The 23,403-nt window shown below is 42.3% G+C and overlaps 1 protein-coding gene across 1 annotated transcript in view; it reads right to left on the bottom strand.

Annotated features, from left to right (window-relative positions):
- raraa (retinoic acid receptor, alpha a) overlaps positions 1-23,403 on the bottom strand; it is a 400,791-nt gene that overhangs the window by 200,531 nt on the left and 176,857 nt on the right. The gene's annotated exons all lie outside the window — the stretch shown is intronic.

The raw sequence follows: 23,403 nt of genomic DNA, 5'->3' as shown, positions 1-23,403 counted from the left end.
ACGCTGTATCGATCCGTTGTGGTGAAGAAGGAGCTGAGCCGGAAGGCAAAACTCTCGATTTACCGGTCGATCTACGTTCCCATCCTCACCTATGGTCATGAGCTTTGGGTCATGACCGAAAGGACAAGATCACGGGTACAAGCGGCCGAAATGAGTTTCCTCCGCCGGGTGGCGGGGCTCTCCCTTAGAGATAGGGTGAGAAGCTCTGTCATCCGGGGTGAGCTCAATGTAAAGCCGCTGCTCCTCCACATCAAGAGGAGCCAGATGAGGTGGTTCGGGCATCTGGTTAGGATGCCACCCGAACGCCTCCCTAGGGAGGTGTTTCGGGCACGTCCGACCGGTAGGAGGCCACGGGGAAGACCCAGGACACTTTGGGAAGACTATCTCTCCCGGCTAGCTTGGGAACGCCTCGGGATCCCCCGGGAGGAGCTGGACGAAGTGGCTGGGGAGAGGGAAGTCTGGGCTTCCCTGCTTAGGCTGCTGCCCCCGCGACCCGTCCTCGGATAAGCGGAAGAAGATGGATGGATGGATTTCATTATTTATATATATTGTGCATATATAAATAAATAGAGCAAACGGCACCCCTCCTTGTCTGTGCCGTGTCCTCCTCCTGTACACGTAACAGTTAGTCCCCCAAAGGTGTGCACCAAATTTTGTGGCGATTCGGCTAAACACCCTGAATCTACAGTGATGTTTTTTCGGAGTCCATTGATCCCCGTGAGAAATTTTAGGTACATTTTGGGGGTTGAATAACAGTGCCACCATGTGGTCCATTTGTAACCAAAGTTAACAGCACATGCAACAGAGTAGGGGTGTAAGTTTTGAGAATCCACCCCCCTTTTGTGTGCAGCACTTTTCTGAGCAGAAGAGTTACGTGTGGCCCCTTGCAGATGGTGCCAAGATAGCGCTTGGTGGCCCCATAAGCCGCAGCCCAACAAAACTCTGTGAGCACTTTAGCGCCAACACAGGCTGCCATTGTGCCGGGCTTGGAAAAAAAAAAAAAAAAAGCACATTAGCTGCGGAAAAAAAGGGCTTTCCCCCCTCCGTCGGACAAGAAGCTCTTGCTTGATAATTCAATCACTGAATCTTCTCCCTTTACCTCCATTAGGTAACCCTGTCATAGTTTGATCTATGCCGCCATTCCTCGTGCTTATCAAAGTACAATAGAGAGAGTCATTGACATTTGAATGTACGCGGTTGGGTGAGTTATGACAGTATGCATAAAGGGCATTAGGAGATAGCGATATATATATATATATACATATATATATATATTTGTGTGCGGAGGGGAGATAAAAGGAAGGAGAAGGAGGTCAGTGTGAGAGTGGGTTGAAGGAAAGGATAGGAGCTGAAGAGAGAGAGAGTTCTTATCGCGTTACCCTTGTCTTGACTTCCTTGCGGGGCCTTTGAAGAGAAGTGGGGCGGAGGGGGGGGGGAAAGATACTCTTGCTGGCACATCAGAGAGAGATTTAGATTATGCCAGTGTTTACCCAACTGAGCGCTGCATTGCTGCTGGCGACAGCCTGCTGCTTTTCAACTTGCTATGGCCCGACTGCAGCTTAGTGCGTATGTGCGTATACCGCATGTGCCAGTCGGTGTGAATGTTCATGAGAGATAGCATGTATTCCTAATAGTGTGTGTGTGTTGGTGTGTGCAGCGCCCAGAAAATGAAGCCATCCACTGGATTATGGGTAGACAGCTCGGAGAGAAGTGGGGGTTGGATTTGCATAAGCGGCCATGGAAGTGACAAAAAAAAACAACAACTATAGAAAGAGAGACAAGGCAGGAGATGGAGAGAGAAGGGGGCTTAAGGAGTGGACCACACTTGCAGAGCCACTCTGGGGTACAATCGAGTGTTCCTGTGCAGGGATTTGGCCCCGGGTTTCCCTTCAAGCAAATGGAAAATAACAGGCTGCGAGTATATAGGTGGCTGGGTAATGATAGCTCTGTCAGGTTCTAAAGTGGAGAAAGGGGAGAAGAGGATAATAGGGATTGAAAGAGACAAGTGTGGTGTGAGGAATGCAGAGCAGTGGAGGAGGGGAAGGTGGAATGACCCAGGAGTGGCAACTGGGAGGGAGAAGATGAGGACCACAGAGCTTGGGGACAGGCTTTTTTTGGGGAGTTTTAGCAAGGTGTGTGTGTGCGCTTTAGGCTCCGACGTCTGTCACATCTTCACTCTGGAGGCCTTGTCGGTGAACTTCGACTACAAAGCTCTTTATAGAAAGCAGAACCCCAAAGAACCTCAGGGTTAAACAATCTGCAGTTTGATCAACTTTTTCTGGAGGTAGAGTTAGGGATGATGTTTGATAAGGAATTATCGAGTTCGAGCCTATTATTGAATCCTCTTATCGAACCGATTCCTTATCGATTCTCTTATCGAGTCCAGATAGGTTGTTGTATATGGAAAAAAACACACGATTGATTGATTGACAATATTTGGTTTAACAAAAGCTCACTTTTATTATATAATAAAAAAATTAAATCTAATAAATAAATAAATATTGACTGTTACCCACCTAAAAAAATAAAATAAAATAAATAAATATTGACTGTTGTTACCCAAAGAATATTAAGTGGGATTTTTCAGAGAAACAAATATATACAGTAACACAAAAACAACCTGTCTCTGTGATCACTATAGGTGTATAAATAATAATATAGTGTTAAATAAAATCAGTCCCTTGGGCACAAAACTGAAAATAATACAGCTCTCCAAAAAGTGCACTTCTGCTGCTATTTGACATAACTGTTTGTTACGATGCTTTGACATTTTTGCACTTTATTTCTTTATTGAAAGAAAATTCTATGAAGAGAAAAGTTGTTTGCAAATGTGTTTACAATGCTAAAAAATGAAAAGTTAAAGCTAAAAAAAGAAATACACTTTATTGAGTTAACATTATTTCTTTATGGGGGAAAGATGTTATGAGCTAGAGAATATAACAACAACACTACCCAGCATGCAACGGGAGTTACGAGCATGCGCGGACACCCCGAAAAGTGTTGCATGTTGCCACGCTGTGAAAGTAAATGTCAAGAACTCAGCCAACACGCCTCGTCTGCATTATTTATGAGCAGACAGACAACACATATACAGTGTGATTTTGTTTTGTTTACAAGGAAAGAAAAACAAAAGTTAAAAAAGGGAGATATGTTGTATATATATGTATGTGCTGCGGTTGCATTAAGAACGTTGCGACAGCTGCCGTAAAGGAGGTGCGTTGCTAGCCTGGTTGCTATGTTTCCGGTTGGTCGTAAAAGTGGTCGCTTTTTCCCGTCCATTGTTTTCCTGCTTTCCCTAGCTGCGCCTAATGACTGAGCTACATGACGTCATTTCTTGTGATGTCCCACGGAGCATTTCTGGTCGGGACGGGATTCCACTCTTTTTCTTTACTATAGTGGTCTTGATAACGGGTACCGGTTCTCAAAAAGGTATTCGAGTCCGAGGACTCGGTTCTTTTCTTATCAAACAACCGGGAAAACCGGTTTCGAGTATCATCCCTAGGTAGAGTCCCGGTCTCAAGTGAGTCGCTGGCATATTGGATAAGACCGCGGCGCTTTAGCAAGACTGGTGTGCCACATGTAAGGTATTTTCTGGACTATAAGCCGCACGGGTATTTAAACTACACCTACTAAATAAATAAAAAATGTTTTTCATATATTTTCCGCACTGGACTATAAGCCGCAGATACTGTATTTACATTATTTCTTATGGTGAAATGTGCTTCAATATACAAACTTGTCAATTTATGAACCCTGTTCAAGAGCTAATGAGGTTCGTAAATGGAGGTTTCACTGTTCAAACAACTTGAATGACACAAAATGTACCCTTTTGCCCACGGTGAGCTTGCTGGCGTTTAAGCGCATGCATGGGAACCCAACCTGGACATGTCATACCTCATTCATCCAGTTATTCCATCTGACCATCACTTTGCATAATAGAAATAAGAAGACTGACTCCAAATAATCCAGTCAAAGCTCACAGTGCGCTTGCTCATGGGGGTTAGGTGCGGTTAGGGGACGGCGTGGCGCAGTTCGGAGAGTGGCTGTGCCAGCAACCTGAGGGTTCCTGGTTCAATCCCCACCTTCTACCATCCTAGTCACGTCCGTTGCGTCCTTGAGAAAGACAGTTCACCCTTGCTCCTGATGGGTCTTGGTTAGCGCTTTGCATGGCAGCTCCCGCCATCAGTGTGTGAACGCGTGTGTGAATGGGTGAATGTGGAAATATTGTCAAAGCGCTTTGAGTTCCTTAAAAAGGTAGAAAAGCGTTATACAAGTATAACCCATTTACCATAACCTTGACATGTAATATCATGAATCGGTCCTCTCGCCATAATGAATGCTAATCACCACTTGGAACATTAGAAATGACCAGATATAATGCAGTCATCGACAGTATAATGGAGATAATATCTACAAAATGATAGTAGCCCCTTTGCACATTTTGTCTCACTTGTACTTATTGTAACTGCAGAAGTGCAAGATTATCATAATCATCAGCCCCAGACAGTGCGTTTAATCCATTCTCCGCACTTAGCCAACAAATTTACGAGCCTGACAATCATTTTATTGTTAGAGCCGTAATATATGGTCAATTTCATTTAGGTTTCTGCATGTTACAACCTCGCATTATCTCTCACAAGCATCTCGTTGCGTTTACTAATGCAGCTCTTTTGCAAGACGTTATGCCCTGGTGCACAGGAATACTCATTTATTGCCATAATATATGAGATAAAGAGTCGTGCCGTGTCAAAACAGACAATACAACACATTAGAAAGCTCTTTTATATAAAAGCACCAATAAATTTATTTTCTGAAGTAGGTAGAGATAAATGAAAATGTAGGTATTTTAGGGGTTCCGAACAGTGCCCCCACTTGAGATTTTGGACAGGAATTTCTCCCAACCTGTGTTTAACAGGCTTTAATGGACATATAAGAGTAGGTAGTACAACAAGACCCCAAAACCGATCTCTGTAATCAGACCATTTGGTTTAAAGTGGCAATTTCTGGTGAAATCCAGGGGCTGTATTTTGACGGACCTTGTGCTAGGGAAATTGCCCAAATGAGCCCTAATCGGACTCATGGGTGACGATAAATTACAAAGAAATTTAGCCATGGTGTTAGGATGTGAGCGGGGCCTCTGATGAGTCGATATGCAACATAAAACTCGTACCATACGTTTGTTTGTCCAGGTAAACTGTAATGTATTTGTTTGTTGAAGGGCCCCTCTAATGCTGACAACATTGGTAAATGGTAAATGGGTTGTACTTGTATAGCACTTTTCTACCCCTTTTTAAGGAGCCCAAAGCGCTTTGACAGTATTTCCACATTCACCCATTCACAGACACATTCACACACTGATGGCGGGAGCTGCCATGCAAGGCGCTAACCAGGACTCATCAGGAGCAAGGGTGAAGTGTCTTGCCCAAGGACACAACGGACGTGACTAGGATGGTAGAAGGTGAGGATTGAACCAGTAACCCTCAGATTGCTGGCACGGCCACTCTCCCAACTTCGCCACGCCGTCCCCCCATTGGCACTTGTTTAATAGTTATGGACTTAAAAAGTATGTCTACAGGTGAAATCCCCCCCAAAATAGACAAAGTAGTGATTTTCGTCTTGTTTTCTAAAGAGTTTCAGCACATTTTGGAATGCCCACTTTTAAAGGCCTAATGAAACCCACTACTACCGACCACGCAGTCTGATAGTTTATATATCAATGATGAAATCTTAACATTGCAACACATGCCAATACGGCCGGTTTAACTTATAAAGTGCAATTTTAAATTTCCCGCTAAACTTCTGGTTGAAAAACATCTATGTATGATGACGTATGCGCGTGACGTCAATAGTTAAACGGAAGTATTCGGAACCCATTGAATCCAATACAAAAAGCTCTGTTTTCATCTCAAAATTCCACAGTATTCTGGACATCTGTGTTGGTGAATCTTTTGCAATTTGTTTAATGAACAATGAAGACCGCAAAAAAGAAAGTTGTAGGTGGGATTGGTGTATTAGCGGCTGGCTGTAGCAACACAACCAGGAGGACTTTGACTTGGATAGCAGACGCGCTAGCCGGCGCTAGCGACCGACCGCACGGATGATCGGGTGAAGTCCTTCGTCCTTCCGTCGAGCACGGGTGGTGATAAGCAGATGAGGGCTAGCTGGCGTAGGTGGAGAGCTAATGTTTAGCAACCGGACCTCGACAGAGCTATCGAGGTCCGGTTGCTAAGTTAGCTTCAATGGCGTCGTTAGCAACAGCATTGTTAAGCTTCTCCAGGCTGGAAAGCATTAACCGTGTATTTACATGTCCATGGTTTAATAGTATTGTTGATTTTCTGTCTATCCTTCCAGTCAGGGGTTTATTTATTTTGTTTGTATATGCAGTTAAGCACGATGCTATCACGTTAGCTCCGTAGCTAAAGTGCTTCACCGATGTATTGTAGTGGAGATAAAAGTCACTGTGAATGTCCATTTCGCGTTCTCGACTCTCATTTTCAAGAGGATATAGTATCCGAGGTGGTTTAAAATACAAATCCGTGATCCACAATACAAAAAGGAGAGAGTGTGGAATCCAATGAGCCAGCTTGTACCTAAGTTACGGTCAGAGCGAAAAAAGATATGTCCTGCACTGCACTCTAGTCCTTCACTCTAAAGTTCCTCATCCACGAATCTTTCATCCTGGCTCAAATTAATGGGGTAATCGTCGCTTTCTCGGTCCGAATCGCTGTCGCTGCATTGAAAACAATGGGGAAATGTGAGGAGCCCTTCAGCCTGTGACGTCACGCTACTTCCGGTACAGGCAAGGCTTTTTTTTATCAGCGACCAAAAGTTGCAACTTTATCGTCGATGCTCTCTACTAAATCCTTTCAGCAAAAATATGGCAATATCGCGAAATGATCAAGTATGACACATAGAATGGATCTGCTATCCCCGTTTAAATAAAAAAAAATCATTTAAGTAGGCCTATAAAGCTCCACAATGCCTGCATTAGCCAACTGACATCACCTACAGAAGACTGGAGGGGATTTCATGTTGCGTAGTACAAGTTTTGGTAGCATTATCATCCCCAATCACAATATTTTTGAGCAGCATTTGGAGGAATTGTCAAATATGGCTGACAGATGCATTGTTGCAGGTTTTAGCAATACAACTAAAGAAGGGATCAGCCAGTATTTCCGAATATTGGGAATATAAGGAAAGTATAGACCTCTCCAGTCAAATTGACCTCCGCAAAATGGGACAGACTAAGTAAGAGGAGTGTAATTTGCAGCCATCATTTTATATATTCTGAGTCTGGCGATGATAAGGAATTAGAGATCGCTGCCAGCCAAGATTCACAAACAGTTTTATAACCTCTGCCATAAGGACACTCAATAGAACTTCAGACTACTTACACTATAAACTGGACTGCCTTTTTGTTGTGTGTATGTTTATGTTTATTTGATTGTAACTGCACAGTAGACTCGAGCTATCAAAGCTGCACCGATTGTGAATTCCATCAATTCTTTGCTTGGCCATTAATAAAGATTGTATTCTGATTCTGTATTGACCGATTATCAGCGCAGATGTTTGGCATTTTGTCATAACAGCATCGGCCTTTTTTCATCTGTATCTTTTTTTTTTTTTTTTCAAACATTGATAACGAACAGCAATATTTAACCTCTATTATCACTTTTACTATTATTTTAAATGTAACGATCATCAAACAAGCAACTGCCTTTTTTTAATCCGACGGGCCCATTAAAAACTACTAAGTTGGCTCAGATGCAGTAGAGCCTCCCTGTCTCCGGCATTGTCCCGCCCACGGCACCATCTGATTGGTTACCCAAACCATGCACATGTAAGAGGCAGAGCCAATCAGTAGCCAAGGTCTTTTGCAGGCTTCTCAAACTCACAGCGGAGAAAGTGTCGTGATTCCGGTGGGTGTACGCACGTGTCGAAGATACGTAAAAACTGAAAACTCTCACGAAATTGTAATAAACATCCCAGTCCTCTACATGTCACAACTACTAGTAACATTACTATGAGCAGAATACCGTAAAAACTTCATGAATATAAGCTGCTAGCTCAAAGTACCTCACGACGTGTCTGTCAATCACTTAAAACAAAGCTGCTGAAAATATAGATATGGAAACAAGTCTTAGAGTAGATGCATGTTTGTGTGATTGATACAAAACCTCAGGGAGCAATTTGTTAATACATTTTTTTATTTACCTTTATAAGAGTTGCAACTGTGCTAAGGAACTACTTGCACTTTTTGTTTTTGTTTGTTTTTATTTACTTATAAATGATAAATGGGTTATACTTGTATAGCGCTTTTCTACCTTCAAGGTACTCAAAGCGCTTTGACAGTATTTCCACATTCACCCATTCACACACACATTCACACACTGATGGCGGGAGCTGCCATGCAAGGCGCTAACCAGCAGCCATCAGGAGCAAGGGTGAAGTGTCTTGCCCAAGGACACAACGGACGTGACTAGGATGGTAGAAGGTGGGGATTGAACCCCAGTAACCAGCAACCCTCCGATTGCTGGCACGGCCACTCTACCAACTTCGCCACGCCGCCCCCCTGTATTTTAAATAAACATGCTTCACGCATTTAAAGAAAGTGTTGAAGTTTGTAATAGTATTATTCTACATTTTCACGCCAACATTAAAGTTTAAAGTTAAAGTACCACTAATAGTCACACACACACTAGGTGTGGTGAAATTACCCTCTGCATTTGACCCATCCCCTTTTTCCACCCCCTGGGAGGTGAGGCTGAGCAGTGAGCAGCACCGGTGGCCGCGCTCGGGAATCAAACATGTCAAATATTGGTTATTGACCCTTTTTCACTACTAATATTCGGTATTTGTCCTGAAAAAAAACATAACGGTAGAGTCCTCATTCCAAATAGAGTTAGTTATCTACCGATTTCTTAAAAAAACAACTGATATTATGGGAAATGACTGCCAGATTCAGAAAGATTTTGATTTTAGTAGTGGATGCTACGGGTCCTTTAAATCCAGTCTGAATGAGTACTTGAATGCTGCTTACAAAATATATAATTTTCAGTACAGCAAATCCACAATTTTTGGAACCCTACAGGGGATTGTCAGTGTAGCTTCTCATTCCAGGTCACGGTAATCAGCAAAAGTTGAATCAATGCAAATTGACTTCTTGTGAGGTTGAACATGTTTCACCTTTAATTGAATAAAGGATTCTAGGATTCTGTTCTTCAAAAAAGACAAGACAAGTCCAGTTGCCTCGACTCAACTTCCGCAGACTGCACTGGAGACATTCATGGTAAGCTCCTGTAATAGCTGTGAATAAACGGCAACATTTTAGTGTTTGACATAATCAATGCAATTGGATTGTTCAAAGGACAGCGTCTCACTTCATTTTTCAAGGATCCAATATGTTACAGTTAATTAACAAGGTCATTAGGCTATCTCATTAGGTTTTTTTGTGTGCCGTGTATAATAAGCTTGCACCCTCACCGTCACACCTATTGGCAGCTTTTCAAATGACTTTCCAATAATGACACACACCTCGCCCAGTGGTGTTGGCGTGAATGCATCGGCTAAATGGCCGCTGCCTTGTCGCCCGCTTGAAAACTACTTCTCTGGTGGATGGCATAAGACAGTGTTTGTGTACACACCCTCACACACTGGAGTGCTTCCAGAGGGGCTGTCATTACACCCAAACCAGGGGAGCATTGTGAGTGCAAGTGTTAGTGCCACCCACGGAGCCCCCTCCCCTTGATTCCTGCAGACCACCAGGGCAGAAAGGAACCACCTGTCCATCCAGGAAGCACACACTCTAGCCAAGATGACCAAAATTCATATTTACTCATGGCTGGTGCATTCCACTGTGGGTTGCTTAATGGCCTCAATTTCCTTTTGGTCTGAAAAAAAACACCCTTTCATATGTCTCCACCAGGCCAAAAAAGCCCATTTATGAATGAGATTTTACCCTCTAATAGGTTAGAAAAAGATGGTTAGCGGTTCGGGGAAACGCCTGAGTAGTAAGCAATTACAGAGCACGGTCTGTCGGGAGATGCCAATTAGTCCAGCGTGGCAGCAGGTTGTGCTCTTTATCATCGCTCATATTACCATGCTAATCTGATGGCATGGTCACACACAGCAGGGGGCTTTAATGATAATAACGGGATCAATAGCAGGGGTGCGTTATTGCCAGAACGCTCTATTTTCATCAGGGCGTATACTACTCCGAAGGTTTTCATCGAAAACACTCACAAATGTTGCGGCGGTCGTGTGCAATGAGACATTTGATTGGATGTGTAATAATATTTGTCCAAGTTCGATACAAGCGTGTTAGTGTGAGCACCCCGTTGATGATACTCCATTCAGCAATAACGCCGCTGGCAATAAATGTAATATCAATACCGACCCAATGATGACTATCAGGTGATGCGAGGACGTGAGTGAGGATGCTCAGAGTGGAGAGATGCTGAGAAATAGCAACAGGGGAGGATGGTGTGAGCCTAAATTAAACCTTCTGCTCTGCTCCTTGCAAATAAACACTCAATTGTGTTTGTCTGAAGGAGGTCCAGAGTCGGAGAATGGCAGTCAATGTTCTTTAGAAGGCCCTTGTCAAGCCATAGATGGGTTATGTATGATAATCAGACTGTTGTTAACAACTTGTTAACATCTTGACACACAAAGAGAGGGAACAATGAAGAAAGGCTAGGTGGGGGCTGTACATCAAATGTCCTGGGCATGACGTTAAAGTGCATCCGGCAGTGGAGGCTCCTCTATGGGGTCTTGGGGCACTAGGAGGTTATCCCCTTTACTACTGTTACCCCAGGTGGCCCTTGGCAAAGGCCTAGTACCTGACTTCCCCCTAGCCAGGGATACATCCATGTGGGCCCAGTTATGGGGAAATAACAACCCAAGACCTCAACGGTGGAACAGGATTGCTAACCCTATGGAGCGTCACAACGGCTGGGATGGCGGACGAAGGCTGCAGCAGAAAAGGGTCCCCAGTCGTCTTGGACTCCATGCCACTGGACCCTGACCCGGATCTGTCAAGGATCATGTGGTGACTGTCTGTGCACCAGTCTCCCGACGTTAAACAAAGTCACGCCCAAGCATCCTCCATAAAGGGATACACCCCTACCAGGAGGATCGTCAAACTCGTTCGAGTGACCGCCGATGATGATGACATCCAATGGAACAGTGACAAAACGCCAATCACTCGAGTCAATAAATAAACAAGTAGGGAGAACAAAACTGGGTGACCTGGAACTTGCATCAAACACTGAACACGCCTAATTTTATAATATCACATTTTCTATTTGGCTTAATACAAACCCTGTTTCCATATGAGTTGGGAAATTGTGTTAGATGTAAATATAAACGGAATACAATGATTTGCGAATCATTTTCAACCCATATTCAGTTGAATATGCTACAAAGACAACATATTTGATGTTCAAACTGATAAAAAAATGTTTTTTTGCAAATAATCATTAACTTTAGAATTTGATGCCAGCAACACGTGACAAAGAAGTTGGGAAAGGTGGCAATAAATACTGATAAAGTTGAGGAATGCTCATCAAACACGTATTTGGAACATCCCACAGGTGAACAGGCAAATTGGGAACAGGTGGGTGCCATGATTGGGTATAAAAGTAGATTCCATGAAATGCTCAGTCATTCACAAACAAGGATGGGGCGAAGCTCAACACTTTGTCAACAAATGCGTGAGCAAATTGTTGAACAGTTTAAGAAAAACCTTTCTCAACCAGCTATTGCAAGGAATTTAGGGATTTCACCATCTACGGTCCGTAATATCATCAAAGGGTTCAGAGAATCTGGAGAAATCACTCCACGTAAGCAGCTAAGCCCGTGACCTTCGATCCCTCAGGCTGTACTGCATCAACAAGCGACATCAGTGTGTAAAGGATATATCCACATGGGTTAAGGAACACTTCAGAAACCCACTGTCAGTAACTACAGTTGGTCGCTACATCTGTAAGTGCAAGTTAAAACTCTCCTATGCAAGGCGAAAACCATTTATCAACAACACCCAGAAACGCCGTCAGCTTTGCTGGGCCTGAGCTCATCTAAGATGGACTGATACAAAGTGGAAAAGTGTTCTGTGGTCTGACGAGTCCACATTTCAAATTGTTTTTGGAAACTGTGGACGTCGTGTCCTCCGGACCAAAGAGGAAAAGAACCATCCGGATTGTTATAGGCGCAAAGTTGAAAAGCCAGCATCTGTGATGGTATGGGGGTGTATTAGTGCCCAAGACATGGGTAACTTACACATCTGTGAAGGCGCCATTAATACTGAAAGGTACATACAGGTTTTGGAGCAACATATGTTGCCATCCAAGCAACGTTACCATGGACACCCCTGCTTATTTCAGCAACACAATGCCAAGCCACGTGTTACATCAACATGGCTTCATAGTAAAAGAGTGCGGGTACTAGACTGGCCTGCCTGTAGTCCAGACCTGTCTCCTATTGAAAATGTGTGGCGCATTATGAAGCCTAAAATTCGACAACGGAGACTCTGGACTGTTGAACAACTTAAGCTGTACATCAAGCAAGAATGGGAAAGAATTCCACCTGAGAGGCTTCAAAAATGTGTCTCCTCAGTTCCCAAACGTTTACTGAGTGTTGTTAAAAGGAAAAGCCATGTAACACAGTGGTGAACATGCCCTTTCCCAACTACTTTGGCACGTGTTGTGGTCATGAAACTCTAAGTTAATTATTATTTGCAAAAAAAAAAAAAGTTTATGAGTTTGAACATCAAATATCTTGTCTTTGTAGTGCATTCAATTGAATATGGGTTGAAAAGGATTTGCAAATCATTGTATTCCATTTATATTTACATCTAACACAATTTCCCAACTCATATGGAAACGGGGTTTGTAGTCGGCAATTATGCAAAACAATGAACACGAAAAACAACAAGTTGACTGGTGATTTATCACAAAAGATTATTGCATTGATAATGTTGCAGATTAATCACACATTTTATTTATTTTGAGCGCACACGCTCCTTTAACTTAGGTGAGTGAGGAGGTGTGCTCACTGGCAAATTTCCCTTCAAGATAAACCCTGACGGGACTTTAGATAGAACCTAAAGCACAGGGGAGTCAAACGTACGGCCTGAGGGCCGGATCAGGCCCGCAAACAGGTTTTATCCGGCCCGCGGGATGAGTTTGCTCAGTATAAAAATTAACCTGAAATGTTTTAATGAAAGAAACTGCTGTTCTAAATGTGTCCAATGGATGTCGCAATAGCAATTATTTGTATCTTTGTAGATTATGCTACATATGTACAAAATAAACCACTTGATGTTAGTACATCAGTTGAGGAAAATGATTAAACTACATAAATAATAGGGCTGCGAATCTTTGGGTGTCCCACGATTCGATTCAATATCAATTCTTGGGGTCACGATTCGATTATAAATAGATTTTTTCGATTGAACGCGATTCTCGATTCAAAAACAATATTTTTCCGATTCAAAACAATTCTCTATTCATTCAATACATAGGATTTCAGCAGGATCTACCCCAGTCTGCTGACATGCAAGCAGAGTAGTAGATTTTTGTAAAAACCTTTTATAATTGTAAAGGACAATGTTTTATCAACTGATTGTAATAATGTAAATTTGTTTGAACCAAAAATATGACTTATTTTATCTTTGTGAAAATATTGGACACTGTGTTGTCAAGCTTATGAGATGCGATGCAAGTGTAAGCCACTGTGACACTATTGTTTTTTTTATTTTTTATAAATGTCTAATGATAATGTCAATGAGGGATTTTTAATCACTGCTATGTTGAAATTGTAACTAATATTGATACTGTTGTTGATAATATTCATTTTTGTTTCACTACTTTTGAATTGTTCTGTGTCGTGTTTGTGTCTCCTCTCAATTGCTCTGTTTATTGCAGTTCTGAGTGTTGCTGGGTCGGGTTTGGTTTTGGAATTGGATTGCATTGTTATGGTATTGCTTTGTATTATTTTGTTGGATTGATTAATAAAAAAATAAAAAATAAAAATAGATTTTGGAAAAATTTGAATCAATACTGAATCGTACAACGTGAGAATCGCGATTTGAATTTGAATATATTTTTTTCCACACACCCCTAATAAATAACATACTGTAATTTGATTTTGATATTATTTTTTTATCTCAATAGATTGACAATTAACACCAATGAGTTGACTGAACATTATCACATATTTTCTTCAGAAAATATAAATAACGACAAATAAAAATAGAATACTATTAACCGCGTGTATGATTATGATTTGTACAATTTCAGATACATACTAGGTATGCGTAATTAAAGTTCCGGGAACTCCATGCGGTCTGGATTTCATTATTTTTTTCATCAGTTACACTCAGCTTTTTTCTCATCAAATGAATCGATTAATCTTTGCGGCCCTACTTGTTTGCTTCACTTTTGAGAGGAAAGGTGCTCGATTGGTCAGTTTTGACGTTTTGGCTTTTCATGATGTTGTTATCACTACGGCTGCAACACATTCAATGATAAAAAATGATTTTTTTAATACAAAAAACTTTGATTTGTATGCTTTCATTAATTGTTTAATAAGTGTAACTAATAAAAACTGATGAAATCTGGACTACATGGAGTGCCCGGACATTAGTTTCCTTGCGGTCGCTGCAACAGAGTGTACATGAGAGCAGTGGTGTGTGGGTGCCGTGACCTGTGTGTTTTTGTTTGATTATTTTTAGGAATGCACACATAAAAAGTGCATTTTCAATATTGATGATGTGTGTTCATTAGTAAAAAAAAAAGAAAGTTATGGCAAGCCAAAAATTCTAAATCAATGATTCTCAAACTGTGGTACGCCAAATAAGTCTGTATATATGTATTGTAGTATAATTGTTAATAATGTTTGTGCATTGTGTGTAATGTTACAGAGATCAAATATATTACATAAACTTATTAAAGAAGACCTCTGCCTTGTTTTTAATGAACACTCAGGCCTACTACGCTACTGTCTTTGAATGTTGGTCGGTATTGTGGTACTTGGAAGTTTGAGAGCCATTGATATAAACTATTTTTGTTAAAATACACATTCAGGCTATGAAGTATGTTTATCCGATGACTTCCATCCATCCATTTTCTACCGCTTTTCCCTTTCGGGGCTGTAGGGGGTGCTGGAGCCTATCTCAGCTGCATTCGGGCGGAAGGCGGGGTACACCCTGGACAAGTCGCCACCTCATCACAGGGCCAACACAGATAGACAGACAACATTCACACTCACATTCACACACTAGGGCCAATTTAGTGTTGCCAATCAACCTATCCCCAGGTGCATGTCTTTGGAGGTGGGAGGAAGCCGGAATACCCGGAGGGAACCCACGCAGTCCCGGGAAGAACATGCAAACTCCACAAAGAAAGATTCCGAGCCCAGGATCGAACCCAGGACCTTCGCACTAACCCCTGTGCCACCGTGCTGCCCCTATCCGAATACTTGATAATTCAAACAAACTAATTGGTAGATTGCTGGAATACCAAAACTATCAATAACTGTAGCCATAGTTATCACCACTTCTGATTGGCCACTAACTAGATGAGCTAACCCTATACTTCCACTATTTCAAGAAGGAAACAATAGGCTTTGCTAGACATCTTGAAATAAATTTCTGCCAACTATCTGTCAGTCAGGTACAAACGTGAGAGCTGAAAACTTTATTATTATTCGTTTCTTCAGCAAATAAGCTAAACTCGCCTGATGTTACTATTTGAGTTACACACGCTGTGGGAGACAGGCCAGGACAAACACGGCTCATTAGCATTAAAGCTGCAGACACACAAAATGGCATTTTCCCTAGTAAGGCTTACTAAAAGCTCTTTTACGTTGTCTAAAGCAGTGTTATTCAACCACGTGAGATACAGTCTGGTGTGCCGTGGGAGATTATGTAATTTCACCTAATTGGGTTAAAAATATTTTTTGCAAACCAGTAATTATAGTCTGCAAATTATGTGTTGATGTTAAGTGTCGGTGTTGTCTAGAGCTCGGCAGAGTAACCCTGTAATACTCTTCCATATCAGTAGGTGGCAGCCGGTAGCTAATTGCTTTGTAGATGTCAGAAACAGCGGGAGGCAGCGTGCAGGTAAAAAGGTGTCTAATGTTAAACCAAAAACAAACAAAAGGTGAGTGCCCCTAAGAAAAGGCATTGAAGCTTAGGGAAGGCTATGTAGATGAAACTAAAACGGAACTGGCTACAAAGTAAACAAAAACAGAATGCTGGACGACAGCAAAGACTTACTCTGGAGCAAAGACGGCGTCCACAATGCACATCCGAACAATGCACATCCGAACATGACATGACAATCAACAATGTCCCCACAAGGTTAAAAACAACTGAAATATTCTTGATTGCTAAAACAAAGTAGATGCGGGAAATATCGCTCAAAGGAAGACATGAAACTGCTACAGGAAAATACCAAAAAAAGAGGAAAAGCCACAAAAATAGGAGCGCAAGACAAGAACTACAACTCTACACACAGGAAAACAGCAAAAAAGTCCAAATAAGTCACGGCGTGATGTGACAGGTGGTGACAGTACACCTACTTTGAGACAAGAGCTATATTGATGCATGGTTGGTTATGGTTTAAAGTCATATCCATCAATTACGAAAACAACTTTTTACTGTCAACTGAGTTTTGTTTTTTAATGATGTCTGCTGGTGGTGTGCCTCCGCATTTTTTCAACGCAAAAATGTGCCTTGGTTAAAAAAAGGTTGAAAAACACTGGTCTCAATGGGATAGATTTTGGTCAACACACTATTGTGGGAGACAAAGTATAATCAAGTCCCAATAACGAGGTCAAGTCAAACATTTATACATTTGAGTGGACCAAACAACATTTCAAACCCAAACTTTGCATAAGCCGAGGCAGTACAATCTCGCCGAGAACAAGTGCACACGCAAACTTTCAACGTTCTTTTCCACGCTGAAAGCTGCCAAGACCATTGCTCAGCTTTCTTGCCTCCAATCTAAAATCCTTTCCAAACACAAACTGACCTCTGCGCTCCCTCCCCTCCTTGTCTCTCTGCCGTCACTTCTCAGCAGTGAGGCTACAGAGGACTTGGCAGTGGCGAGTGCGTGTGAAAGCAGGGGAGCGCAAACAGGAGGGTGGACTGTCACATAGCGGCGGGAGGAGTTCCATCGCTGCTGCCCGTGTCACACGGCTGGCAGAAATGGGCCTGTATGAGGGGGTAAATTGTGTTTATGCAAAAGTGTGTGTGGGTGTGTGTGTGTGTGTGCCAAAGCTCGTCAGGAAGCTGCGGTGTCTCCGGCTCTCCGGTGTTTACAGGCAGGAAATGTTTGTCCAGGCAAAATGGAGGGAAGCTTGTCGCCCCGTGTTGCAAACACTGGGAAAGTGGCCCAACACACACACACACACACACACACACACACACACACGCACACACACACACACACACACACACACAAACTCTTGTATTTGTTACCCTCTTGAGACCTCCGAAAAATGCCTACCTCTTTAGGACCACCCTTTCTAGATATATAAAGATGTGTATTTACAACATTAATAATATATACATACTATGCAATTATAAAAAACCTAGTTGTGAAAAATGAGTTGGAATTTCACAAGAAAAAGGTCACAATTTCACAAGAAAAACGTAGAATTTTGGCAGTATTATAATAAAAGTCGTCATTTTATTCAACGCGAGTCAACATTTTACAAGAAAAACTTAACATTTGTGCAATATTATGATAAAAGTTGGAATTTTACTCAATAACAGTCGCAATGTTACAAAAAAAGCTTAAAATGTTGGCAATTTTTTGAAGAGTCATAATTTTACTCGACAAAAGTCACAGTTTTATAAGAAAACTTTTACATTTTGGCAATATTATAATAATAATCTGAATTTTACATGGCAAAATTATGACAAAAGTCATAATTTTGACAAAAGTCATAATTTTACTTTAAAAAATGCCACTAGTTTACGAGAACAACAAAAAAAAATTGCAATATTGTGATACAAGTCTGAATTTTGTCAGAATGTAACCATTTTGCATTAAAAAGTAATAATTTTACATTAAAAAAAGTAATAATTTTACGAGGAAAATATTGCAATGTCACAGAAACAGAAAAGAATGCGAGAAATTGTTCCCAATTTTATAAGAAAAAAGTCGACACGTGAGAAAAAGACTGCTTTTAGTTTGTGTGTTTTTTGTGGATTTTTTTTTTTGTAATTGTTTTTTAATCTTCATTATTGACTTCAAGTCATTACAGTATGTCTCTAGATACATATTTATTTCTTTTTTTTAAATTAAATTTGGCCAAACGGGGGTGCATTTCAATTTCTTACACACACTTGTTATTACATATGTTGTTATTGTAAATAATGTAAATAATTCAATGTATATACTCTGATGATTATCTTGTGTGATGACTGTATTATGATGATAGTATATATCTGATAGTATATATCTGTATCATGAATCAATTTAAGTGGACCCCGACTTAAACAAGTTGAAAAACTTATTTGGGTGTTACCATTTAGTGGTCAATTGTACGGAATATGTACTTCACTGTGCAATCTACTAATAAAAGTTTCAATCAATCAATCAATCAAGGCCAGAGGGGGAGCACTTTACATTTTTACACACACTTGTTATTTCATATGTTGACCAGAGGGGGAGCACTTTTAAAACCGACACACAGTCAATTTGAAAAATCCCTCATTTTTTGGGACCACCCTAATTTTGATAGATTTCACCACCAGGGGTGCAAATGAGACATTCTCTATTAGATGCAAGGGTTTTCCGTATTGGGACCATGATTTATGTCCTAACTTAGATAGAACCTATAGCAGGTGAGAGGTACTTTTCCCTGTTGATGTCTCAAGAAGGGTAGAAATACAAGAACACACATGCACACATGCGCACACACACACACACACACATACATGTCTTGCCTACCACACGCACACACACACACACACAAACAGAAACACACACACACACTTTCAACTGTGCAAAAAGCAATCTGTCGGAAGCACTCTTGTGAGAGAGGTGCGGCATTTGGTAGCGGGAAAGCGAGAGCGAGTGGGTTGGGTACCGCATTCCAGAAACATGGGAAGTTGGAAATTTCCGACCTCCGGTTAGGAAAAGTCTAATGGAACGTCACTCAAAGTCGAAAAGCTGGAATATAAGTTTCTCCTGGCAATGTCAGGAAAAAAAAATCAATGTGTCTGAAATAAGTGAACCGATTAGTAACTATTGTTTTTAATGGAATGGGACAATCTCCCTTTGAATATTCTGAACTCCTATTTCCATGTCGGTGTTACATTAGGCCTGATTTGTGCTCCTGCGTAGTCGCTCTGCCGCGTCCTCTGTCTAGATCCTTTTATAACTTTTTCTCTGGGGTTGAGCGCATACCATGCAATTCTGCCGAAATGTCAACTTAATGAGCAACCATGACACCCGTCGACCATTTCGCTCAGAAGCTTCCTTAGTCGCGACTCACCAGCGAACAACCTAGGCCGAAAACAGATTTTACAGGACGATATTGTTAGGGCAGGGGTCGGCAACCCGCGGCTCCGGAGCTGCATGCGGCTCTTTGACCACTCTGATGCGGCTCAGCTGCATACTTGCCGACCCCCCCCGATTTTCCCAGGAGACTTGTGGATATCAGTGCCTCTCCTAGATAACTCCCAGGGCAAATATAATCCTATTTTCACTCTAATTACTAAATTAAGGGCGTGCCCTAATTGCACTGCAGTAACTGTCCTCTATAGCATTTACAAACAGCGTGCCAGCCCGGCCACATGTTATATGTAGCTTTTACTTGCGCACGTAGGAGACAGCAAAGCATACTTACTCATCAGCCACACAGCTTACACTGACGGTAGCCGTATAAAACAACTTTAACACTGTTACGTTACAAATATGCGCCACACTGTGAACCCACACCAAAAAAGAATGAAAAACACATTTCTGGAGAACATCCCACCGTAACACAACATAAACACAACACAACCAATACCCAGAATCCCATGCAGCCCTAACTCTTCCGGTCTAGATAATACACCCCCCCCCCCCCCGCTACCACCAAACCCCCCCACACAACAACCCCCCCCCCCTCCGTGCGTCGGTTGAGCGGAAGAGTTAGTGCTGCATGGGATTCTGGGTATTTGTTGTATCGTGTTTATGTTGTGTTACAGTGCAGATGTTCTCCAGAAATTTGTTTGTCATTCTTTTTTGGTGTGGGTTCAAAGTGTGGCGCATATTTGTAACGTAACAGTGTTAAAGTTGTTTTATACGGTACGGCTACCGTCAGTGTAAGCTGTGTGGCTGCTGACCTAGTACGCCTTGCTGTCACTTACGCGAGCAAGCTGAAGCTACATTCTGCATGTGGTCGAGCAGGTACACTGTTTGGGCAGGCTGTAGAGGGCGCCAAAAGCAGTGCCATCACGCCCTGATATTCGGGAGTCTCCCGGAAATAATGAGAGGGTAGGCAAGTATGACGCTATCAAGCGCCATTCATTCAAATCTCGCGGGCCGCACTAAGATCCAATTTCCATATTAAAGTGCGTGCCGGTGCGTGTGTCTGAGACCCCTGGTTAACATAGCACAAAGCAATTTAAGCTTTATATGCGGTGTTTTACCTGTTTGTGCACCTCTGGGTTTGTTTTAGTTTCCATGGGGATTAATTGGGTTCACCTGCCTCTGGTTAGTGGTCGGCACGCTCAGCTGCTGTCAACCACTAATCAGAGAGCTATTTATTCACCTTGCTCGCCACGCTCAGGCTGGCTTCATTCTGTCCCGATTGGGGTTGTGGCTTCATTGTTTGCTTCTTGCCGCAGTTACGTGAGTATTCCTTATCTCTAGTCTATGCCAAGCGTTAGCTTTAGCGTCCAGTGCGATCGGCACGTTGTCCCTTCGGCTTGTTTTCTGTTTTTGTACTTCTTTGATTTTCAAAAATAAATCATGTTCCTACCTGTACGTCCTGTACGGAGTTGTCCGTCTGCATTTTGGAAGAACGACCCCGCAGTAAGATGCGACCCCAATCGTGACAGAATGAAGCCAGTCTGAGCGTGGCGAGCAAGGTGAATAAATAGCTCTCTGATTAGTGGTTGACAGCAGCTGAGCGTGCCGACCACTATAGTGCTATTCCATTTGAAATAAAATAGCCTTTTTTTACAGAATATAAAGTTTTACTGCTCGTCCTAATATCAAATAACGTCATTGCAATCATACATAAATGATGATGGAAACACAAAGGCCAATCTTTACTGTGAATGTAGCAATAAATCAATAAATCTATACTTACGTTTGTGTTCCACAAATGATCGATCTTGGCTCATGCGCGTACACCAGACCTGGGCATTCTGCGGCCCGTGGGCCGCATCCGGCCCTTTGTACGTCCCTGTCCGGCCCGCGTGAGGCCAATCATAAATTACAAAATAAATTTTAAAAAGTATCTATTTCGAGTGTGCAATACAACGGTGCTGCTTTTGTTTTGAAAAGCGTTATTTGTATGACTTCCGTGTGGACGTATGCTCGTGCGCGCAGCGGCAATCACAAATTACAAAATAAATTTAAAAAAACATCTATGTCGTGCGTGCAATACAACTGTGCTGCTTTTATTTTGAAAAGTGTGATTTATGGGCGTATGTCCTGTTAGTGAAGGCGCACAGCGACAAGTGATGCCCGGTTATCCCCGAGACGCTAAAAAAAGAAAAGGTGATGACGAATGGCGTGTTTTCTACAAGACATGGACTGCCAAGTAAAGGTAAAGCCGTGTGCTTAATTTGTAGTACACATGTTGCTGTGTTTAAAGAATATAAGAATAATAGACGTGAGTGTGAAAGGAACGAGATAAGTTGAGCTGTGTTAGTATAGGTTGCTCAATAAAAGTTTAAAAAGAGCGTCAGACTTGGTGTGCACTTCTTCTGGACGCTACAATTGGTGGCAGAAGAAAAACTTTGCGCATACTACGCTGCTTGTGTGCTCAGCCTGCTACATCATCGAGAGGTATGTGCCACGTGAGGAGCTCGCCGCAGAGAGAGAGAGAGAGAGAGAGAGAGAGAGAGAGAGAGAGAGAGAGAGAGAGAGAGAGAGAGAGAGAGAGAGAGAAAGGAAGGAGAGATGCAGTGTCTACAGGTGCAGCGCACGCTGCTTGCCATGGGGGAATTCCGCCCTCAATGAAGACTCCCAGGTTTGATGGCAAGGCGAACTGGGAGGCATTTCATCCCACTTCTGACATCAATTGTAGCGTCCAGAAGAAGTGCACACCAAGTCTGACGCTCTTTTTAAACTTTTATTGAGCAACCTATACTAACACAGCTCAACTTATCTCGTTCTTTCCACACGCACATCGATCCTCACTCCTCATTTCCGCAACAGCAACGCTTCCTCCTTCTTCGCCAATCACCTTACAGGCGTGCTACCTTCACAACAAAGAGGCGGCAGGATAAAGTGACAGAAATTGACATTTTTGCATTGTAATATACATCAGGAAGTGTTGTGTAAGAAAGTGTTAAAAATAAAACCATCAAAAGCCATCTGATTTTGTATAAAGATAAGTTAGGTTAAATGAAAATATTATTATTTTTTATCTTACGGTACATCAAAAATAATTTAAGCAAAATTTAATTGAAATATTGTCGGTGTGGCCCTCCAGCAGTGCTCAGGTTGCTCATGCGGCCCCCGGTAAAAATTAATTGCCCACCCCTGGCGCACACACTAGTAGGCGCGTCCACGTCCGCTGGTCAGCCATTGGTCGGCTCAGTATCCGGGTAGGCGGAGCCTATACTCTAGGCGGCGCGCGCCGGTTTAGTTTGCCGCGTACGCAACTCAGACACGGGTCTGCTCAGGATCCGCTGTCTGACCGTACAATTTTCAGAGGCGTAGCGGATTCTCTAGGCGGAGCCAAAACGAATGTGACAGTAACGCGGGTTGGGCGACTTGAAGGCGGATCCGGATAGGAGTCTTCTGCTGTGTGGGTAACCAGAGGCAGGTGAATCCAAATAATCCCCATGGAAACTAAAACAAACCCAGAGGTGCACAAACAGGAACTCAGGGAGTCCAAAACTAACAGTACATAACAAAACATGATCCGGGCCACGGATCATGACAACAACGGCAGTGACTAGGTTGGCAGAAGCGGGGATCGAACCTGGAACCCTCAAGTTGCTGGCATGGCCCCATAATTAATTAATTGACTGATTGTTTATCGGCGCAGGACTACCAACGATGGCAATTGAAGACAGTGTTCCCAAAACTGTAACTATGACCTACAAGAGCAGTCTTTTATTGACTATAGTCATCTTAAATTATTTAGTTGGAGTCGACTAAACTTCACAACATAAAATCCTTGAGAAAATCATCTTTTTAGGGTGGCAACAGGAATGGATGC

This window comes from Entelurus aequoreus, linkage group LG08, assembly GCF_033978785.1.
Source record: "Entelurus aequoreus isolate RoL-2023_Sb linkage group LG08, RoL_Eaeq_v1.1, whole genome shotgun sequence".
Taxonomy (NCBI): domain Eukaryota; kingdom Metazoa; phylum Chordata; class Actinopteri; order Syngnathiformes; family Syngnathidae; genus Entelurus; species Entelurus aequoreus.
This window is presented reverse-complemented; position numbering and strand designations above follow the sequence as displayed.